The 8,725-nt window shown below is 38.0% G+C and overlaps 1 long non-coding RNA gene across 2 annotated transcripts; it reads right to left on the reverse strand.

The window, feature by feature from the left end:
* Positions 1–276: 276 nt before the first annotated feature.
* LOC147579054 (uncharacterized) lies at positions 277–8,448 on the reverse strand. Of its 2 annotated transcripts, none has more exons than XR_015253498.1 (5): positions 8,298–8,448; positions 6,431–6,500; positions 5,484–5,809; positions 3,858–3,920; positions 277–1,748 (listed from the first exon to the last, which is right to left on the reverse strand). It is a non-coding gene; the product is annotated as an uncharacterized LOC147579054 (long non-coding RNA). The 2 variants fall into 2 exon arrangements; XR_015253499.1 differs by having other exon boundaries at positions 6,431–6,527.
* Between the last annotated feature and the right edge of the window lie 277 nt (positions 8,449–8,725).

The following is an 8,725-nucleotide window of genomic DNA, read 5'->3' on the forward strand; positions in this document are numbered from 1 at the left end:
AAATACAGCACAGGGGCGCCTGGGTGGCGCAGTCGGTTAAGCGTCCGACTTCAGCCAGGTCACGATATCGCGGTCCGTGAGTTCGAGCCCCGCGTCGGGCTCTGGGCTGATGGCTCAGAGCCTGGAGCCTGTTTCCGATTCTGTGTCTCCCTCTCTCTCTGCCCCTCCCCCGTTCATGCTCTGTCTCTCTCTGTCCCAAAAATAAATAAACGTTGAAAAAAAAAAAATTTAAAAAAAAAAATAAAAAAAAAATAAAAAAAAATAAATAAATAAATACAGCACAGTTTTCAAAATTAAGAAATCAACGCCATTCCGAAAGGCAAGAACTGCAACTTTACCAATGTCAATGTCTTGAAGTTGTCTGTGTGCTCCTTACCAGTGCTCCTACCGTCCTCCTCTTTGAGGAATATACTAACTTGATTATTTTATAATTTTCTGGCTACTTATTTTTGCTTTTACTACATATCCATATATTGCTAAGTAATAAGTAACTCAGATTTGTTTGTTCTTGGGTGTTATAAAAATGATATTATACTGTGCGTGGCCCTCAGAGACCTGTGGTTTTCATTTAACATTATACACCTACGATTCATCTCTCAAAGTATGCAGCTGTATTTCCTTCACTTGTGCTCATATATAAATTCTATGGTGTGATTTGACAAAAGCTGACTTATCTATTTTCTCTTGATGGATATTTGGGTTGCTTTTGTCTGTTTTGTTTTATTGCAACTAAGAACAATGCAGGATCGTTCTTACATAGATCAACATCAGGAATGCAATATTTTGGGTAACCACTTAAATAGACCATAATGCCACGTTAAGATCTTGGGAGGGGGGAAGCTGATAGGTTAATAAATTATATTACTGATTTTGTCAAAAAAAAAAATTACTAGTGAAATTCCTTACACTGACTAGATGAGAGAAGGAAAACAAACAAAAAAGTTCATACCTCATTCTCCTCCTCTTTGTCTACTGTGGCAGCTGTATCACTAATTATAGGGAACTGAGTGGGAGTCTGACAAGGACTGACTGATGGGTGATAGCACTGGACTGGACCAGCAAGCCACATAGATTTAAAAGAGAGTGAGTTTCACTGCATGTTACAGACTTCATACTCACAGAAAACTACACAAGATTTTTGGCTATAAAATTGATAAACGCTCAGTTCTGGTCCACCTTCCAGTTTGCTTCCATGGTGCAACCCGTGTGATCTTACATACAGAAATAAAGATAGTTAAATGTCATCCCCCTTCTTTAAATCTTTCAGTGGGTTCCCCTGGGTCTCTGAATAAAGGCAGAACTTCACACGGCCCCTCCTTCAGTCTCCAGGTGCAGTTCCATGCCATGCTTTCCCACACTGACACTCTAGCCATAATGAATACCTGCAGTATTTTGTCCCCCTGCATCCCATCCAGACAGCATCTTCTCCAGGAGGCCTGTCCGAATCCCTGCTATATATACCCCTTGCATGCCTTCTGGAGGGACGTGTTCTGACCCTCATTACATTCCATTTTATCCCTGAATTGTCATTAAACTCTTGAGGGTACAGACTAATGTAAGATTCTCGATCCTAGTGCCATGCTTTACATAGTAGGTACTTCATATGTTTGTTGACTGAGTGAATGAATAGATATTATTTTCTTACCTTTTTTGGCTTCTTGGCATACTCATCTCTCCTATAGGATATTTTTTTTCTTCCTGCAGGGGAAATGACTTTCCTATATCCTCAGGATTGTCACCATCATGAGCTGTGGATGGTCATAAACTTTTCAAACTTTCAAGAGAAACCTCAAATAAGTGATCTGAGATGTTTTTTAAGAAAATAATCACCTGACCTGTTTTTTCCACTTTCTTTTCTGTATGGGAATGATTTGTAGCTGTCATTGGGATGAATAATCCCTGGGCTTTTATAAAATGCAAACCCAAAAATGTTCTTTGAAATCTGATCATGCCATTTCTAAAAGGCATCACTTTCTGTCAAAACCCTGGTCCAATCCTGGCAATTGATATTTTACAAGTATCAGATGTATTCTCTGAACTGTTTTTCTTTACCTTTGCCAGTGGTAAGAGCCAGTTTTTATTGAGTACCATCTATGTGTCAGAAATTCTTCTGAATACATGGCATATGGATTACTTTACGCAGCAGATTTAATTTTTTGCCATTTTACAGATGAAGAAGCTGAGGAATACAGAGACTAAGTATCTTGCCCAATAGAATGGAACTTATATTTTCAGGGGAGCCAAATCCAGAGTTTATATTCTAAAATTGCAATAGACCACTTTCTTCAATAATTCACCCTACCATACCTCCTGGACTATGTAATATTGTTTGTATGCCATATACATGTGTATTGTTATCTTCCCAATAAGGTCTTAAGATCTTTCTTTAGAGGGAATGTCTTATCTCTTTAGCCTCCACAATATGTAGTATAGTGCTAGACACATTTCGTAAATACATGCTCAGTTGCTTTGCAAAATTTAAATTCTCCCCTAGTCTTAGGAAACTGTATATAAGGTTTTAATAAGTTAAAATAAAGTACCGTATTTTAAAAAATCTCTAAATTTGTTGATCTAAGAAATGAATTTATGATATTTTTTATAATGCAATAAGAACTCAAGAAGGGGAGGAGATCCTCATGACATCACCTATCTACTGTCTCTCTTCTCTATCGGGCCTCTAGATGGATGTAATGGTGTTTTGATGATATTAATGAAACTGAGTGACTTTTGACTTATTTTCTTTGTATCAACTGATTAATAAGCATTAATTTAACTCATTATCTTTCATAGCTTCCTCTCCTGAGGGCAATGGCTGTTCTCTGAAGGAGTAGGAAGCTTGTTGTTATTGTATGAGGGTGTAACTGAATTCTTTTTCATTCCCAAGGTCACCCCCAACTAAGCTTGTGTACTCTAACTCTAGTAATGATGTGTGTCTTTGTCACCTGGAATGCCACCCAATGCCTGAGAGATTAAAATATTCCCCTATGCCACAGTGAATGGGGTTTGGGGAGGGCATTGTGGAACCAACTGTCAACTCCAAGGAAATAATAACGTTTCATTACCAAGACCCTCTTTCCTTCATGCAGAAAGACCCAGCAGGCTACCAGACTTGCCTGTACATGTCTGAATTTACTGAATGTATGTTTACAAAACATATCTGGTAAGTTACAATTCCATTAGTATTCTCTCAAACCAATGTAAAACTAAAGAAAGCAAAAGAATAAATAATCGTATATATTAAATTACTGCCTCAAAGCTTCCATAGTATAAGAATGTCTTGCCAGAACTTTTGCCATATTATTTTTTTATTAATAAGTACTTCTTGTTCTAATCATTTTGGATTACAAAAATACATGTTCATAGTCGAACTATTGGAAATCAGAAATGTATGTTTAAGTGTTTACTAATTCATAATCTCTTCACTCAAAGATACTCACTGTTAATATTTTGGTATATTTCCTTTCTCTAGATAGGTGGATAAATAGATTTGTAAGATAGAAACATAACTGACAAATATTTATAGATATAGATACAAATTTCCACTGACTCGTTTCCTTATTTCATGGACATTTTCCCTCAATGACCTTTTTAAAAAGGCTTCAAAATGTCTATTGATAACTATATAATGTTCTATTCAATCTGACATTGCTGGATACTTTGATGCGTTCACTGAATTGAACACCAGTTTGTGCTTCCAAATCTTGATAAGAGAGGAAAGTCAATGAGCTACATAAACAGAGAGGGAGGTTTTCTAAAGGAACAAAGCAGCCTTCATCTGCCCAATAAAATCCTGGAACTAAAACATAAAGAAAAAGAAGTTCTTGTTTTGAGAGAGGGCCTAGAACTCAGATGCTTACCTGAGATTTATCAAAGCAATTCAAGTCCAGTGGAGCTCTGTTCATGTCTAAAATCTCTCACTGCTGTGCAAGGGTAGGAAAGTGACAAAAACACATCTTTATCAGATTTACAGCAACTTAATTTTCTTAAGCTAAGTGGCATATATCACAAATACAACCTTACACACGGCTTTGGCTGCTCCTGGTGGTTACCAGCTGGTGGGAGGACATTTGGGAACAAGAATTGTAGACAAAATCAAGGGATGTTCTCTGAACCTTAGAATAGGCACAGCCATATTACCTCTACTTACGCAGACAATCTACCTTGTCTGTTACTGTGTGAAGTAAACACCTGCTTTGAGGTATATTTACCCGGAAAAAAACTGGTGACTAATTTGTCAGCTGAAAGATCACAGACTGAAAGGAATGAGATTAGTCCTAAAAGAAATTAGGCTGAGGGATGTAGCACAAAAACCAAAAAACTTCACTTCAGTATTGTGTACAATGAAGCATGCAAGGCTTTTATAGCACAGAAGTGCAAATTAAAATATATACTATTTTATACCTGTTAAACTGAAAGGTTTAAAATGAATGTGGCCAAGGATGTGGAGCAATGGAAACTCTCACACGGTGCTGGAAAAGCACAGGGCAGTTATGTACTCTCTCATAAAGCTGAAAGTCTATATGCCTTTAAATGGAGCTTAAGGAAAGCCAGAGAAAAATTAGCGTGTTTTTTGTCATTTTTAAAAACATCCTGAGATATAAAAGGTGATGAAACTTCAGGGTTAAATGTCTTGCACCCTCACTAAGGTTCAGGAGAAAGAACGTGGTGTACTGGTGTGCAAGGACCAAGCAGTGGGAGCATCTTTCTCAGGCACAGGTAACGCGGGGTGCATTGTCTATAGAGACTTTAAAAACAGAAAGATAACCAACTAAAAGTCATTCTGCTTCCTTATTACCACCCTACGCTAACATTTCTAAACAATATTCCTCCCTGAATCAAAGTCTTTTGTTTTTCTAATTTCTTTACAATTATTGTGGTAATTGTATATTTTTGAACTACCTCATCCTTTCATTATCATTGTTTTCTATGGAAGTCAGTTCAGAGAACTTTCAATGATTCAGTCAATCACTAATACTCATGGACTCAGCTACATAGTACCTCCGGGGATAATGGGATTGGAGGGAAATTTTCTAAAATGGTATATTATACCAAGCTGGCAGATAAAGGGAAGGCGTTAGTAGAATGGGAGAGATCAAAGAGAAGGGGTGATATATAATTCATCAAAGTCTGTAGGCTTTTGTAGTTGTGGTTCCCTTTGGTGACTCTGGGCCTGACCGTGACTGTGCTTGAAGAATGGGACAATAACACATGTGAGGCAAACAGAGACATGTAAAGTGCTTGCACACAAAGGCTCGCTCCCTTTTGGCCCTTGGGGGGGACCCTGTAATCACTAATGGATGTTCTAGATGATGAGTGACACATGGACTAGCCACTTTTGTTACCCAGCTGACGTTAGGCTGATTTCCAGACATGTAAGTCTATTCTAGACCATTCTGTCCCAGGCAAGCCTCCAGCTGGTCATGTGAGTGAATACAGCTATAATTAGCCACACTGGCCCACGCGAGCAGAAACATCCAGCTTACCGTTAGAGTTGTGAGCAATGCTGTATGATTGTTGTCTTAAGCCACCAAGTTTTGAGGTGATTTGTGACACAGCAGTTATAAAGTCCTTGAGTAGATGAGTAAGGATGTCGTAGAAGGCAGAGGAAGAAGAGACAGATTGATCTTGGATATAAGATAATATATATCTATGTTCAAATCCCACCCCCCACCCAAACACAAACACTCCTTCTCCCGCTTCCCCTCAGGGTGAAGAAAAAGAATGTAGGCTCTGAGCTGCAACTGTCAAAATTTAAATCCTGGCTTTGTTCCTTGTTGGCTGGGTGGTGTTGGGCACACATCTTATTCACCTGTAAAATAGAGATGATGGTATTTACTTCACAAAGTTGTTGAAAAGATTAAGTGATGTATCGTATTATCATGTGGATCACAATAAATGATCATAATAAATGTTTTAAGTGTTAGCTAAGTAGGTACCTGAGTGAAGATATAGCATAAATTTGAGGTGAAATGATAGGAAAGGTTGAGAAAATATGTATCAGGTGACATCAAAATTTTTAGGAATACGGGATGTAAGATACCTTCAGAAGTAAAAGAACAGTAAGAATCTGAGGATAAAGAAAATGAATAGTGGTGAAAATTTTAAGAAGGTAATTATGGAAGAATTTCAAAAAATGGTTGAGTGTCAGCGATAGTCTAATTGGAGTTAAAAAGAACAAATACATCAAACACTCGGTACAGTTCTGATTTTTCTACAACCGTGCTCGGTAGCTCAGGGGTAGAATTAGCGAGAACAAGTAATGGGATCGTTGGGTGGCAGATAAGCAAAGAAATGGGATCATGGGAGCTAATACTAGAGATAGTTGGCCATATAGCCTAAGTTGACCTGGAAGCAAGAGAGATCATAAAGGAACTGACTGAGAGAACAGAATGGGGTCAAAGGGCAAGGAGTAGGAGTCATATAGACCTACTTGAAAGCTGGAAGCTGCAGGGGTGTCTGGGGTGGCACTGTGAGTGCAGGGCCTGACTCGGGGCTCAAACCTGTGAACTGCAAGATCATGACCTGAGCTGAAACCAAGAGTCAGATGCTTAACTGAGCCACCCAGGCACCCTAGAATCAATATATTTTAAAGCTAGGAAAGGTTTCAGAGAATACCTCATCCAATTTTCTCATTTTGCTGATGAGAAAATTGAAACCCAGAGACATTTAGTGACAGAACCGAGTGACTAGGATCCTGTCTGCCTTTGTCGTTTGTTTGTTTGCTTGTTTGTTTTTTCCTGTGTCACATGTATGTCCAGAGAAGAAGTCAGGTTCCTCAGGACAAGGACTTCTTTGAATCTGTAGCATTTACATGTTGGAATTCTCAATAAATACTCTTCCCAGTAACAAGATGCTTTACCAAACTACATGAGACAGCAGGAAGAGGAATAAATTATTGTGAACAGATTTTACAATTTAAAAAATCATTGTTTTTCAAACTCTTAGATGTATAAAATTTTCCAAACAAAAGGTATTTGAAAGGTTTTGTTTGTTATATAAGATATTCAGGTGTTTCCATCTTTAAAAAAAAATTAATTTAAATCCAAGTTAGTTAGCATATAGTATAATAATGATTTCAGGAGTAGAACCCAGTGAATCATCAGTTACATATAACACCCAGTTCTCATCCCAAGTGCCCTCCTTAATGCCCATCATCCATTTAGCCCATCCCCCCACCAACACCCCCCAGCAATCCTTAGGTCTGTATTTTAAGAATCTCTTATGGTTTGCCTTTCTCTCTGTTTTTATCTTATTTTTCCTTCCTTTTCCCTATATTCATCTGTTTTGTTTCTTATATTCCACATAAGTGAAATTATGTATTTAATCTTTCACTGATATTTCACTTAGCATAATACATTCTAGTTCTTCCGTCTTTGTTGTTGCAAGCAAAAGGAAGTTAATCAGCCTTAGTTTTGTTCCTTTAATTTACTGCTACCGTCTTTAGGATGTATGTGGACCAATTCAGTCCAGTGTAGGTTACAGATACTTGTTTGAATCCCAGCAGAGGAAACTTCTCCCATCCAACCCTTTTGCCAATTAACTGGAAGAAGCTTACCTTTGGAGTTACTGATTTTAATTTCATTGTGGAAAAAAGAGCATCAGAGTCAATTTAATAAACAAAAATCTTTATGCAATTCAACTTAATTTGATAATATGGATTGGGGGAAAAAGTGGAAAAAACAAAAGTAAATATAAAACTTGGGAGCTAAACCAATATTGTTGCCAGAAATTACTAATTTCTTCAGTTTTGAATTTTAATTCCAAAAAAAAAAAAATCAATCTATTACCCAAGATTATTCCTTGCCTGTAATATGTGATTTGTCATTCATTACCTTGAACAACTTATTCTCTGAACCCATTTGAAAACTGAGTACGGAGCCTGCCATTTTCATTCCAAGTCTACCTGTGACCATGTTAAGCACGCTCACAACATAGTTTAATCAAAGCTCACTGTGAACACTATCACAATTTAATCAACACTCTACATGATCATTTCAAGATGGTAGCTCTGAAATTTCAGGACAAGCTTGTGAGCATCCCGAACTAGAAAAACTCTTCTAGTAATTCTTCCCCTGAGCTTAGTTGGGGCATTCCAGACATGCAGCCATCCTTCCCACTCTCCACTTCACCTTCCTCCATCCCCTTCCTCCCTTACAACAGAGAAATGACAACCGCCACCCACTTTCAGTCAGTTCTCCTAATTCCACCCACAGCAGTCCAAAACATAAAGAAAACATATGTATTTTTTTAAATACGTAACTTGCAGACAGCATTTTCACAGAAAAAAATATTCTCACCCTCTTGGTGCTAGTCCTCTGTGTATTTTTCTTCCAGACTTATTCTTCCCCAAATGACTACAGTTTTTGCTGGCATTTCTCTGAAAGTATATTCAAGCCCTCGTTAAGACTCAGAAGGGCTCCCTGAATTTGCAGGCAGCTTCCTGTGGGGCTGACGTTTTTCAGAATGCAAGCCTGGTGTGCAGAAGGTGGGCAAGGTGTTTGAAAAAACAGGAAGCACCTGTAAATGTGTGACTTTATTCCTGGAAGCAGAAGGCTCCCTCTGAAATGGTTGTAGATGCTTCCTGCTGTTTCACCTATGAGCACTTTTTCAAAGCCTTTAAGTACTTTAAAGACCAAGAAAGGGCTTCCAAATGGCAAGATTATTTACAAAGTCTGGTGTATCCCTGGGCATGGTGGAAATCCATAGCTTTTTTTATTTTGTTTCC

This window comes from Puma concolor, chromosome B4 (assembly GCF_028749965.1).
Source record: "Puma concolor isolate L17-30 chromosome B4, mPumCon1.1.hap2, whole genome shotgun sequence".
Classification (NCBI taxonomy): Eukaryota; Metazoa; Chordata; class Mammalia; order Carnivora; family Felidae; genus Puma; species Puma concolor.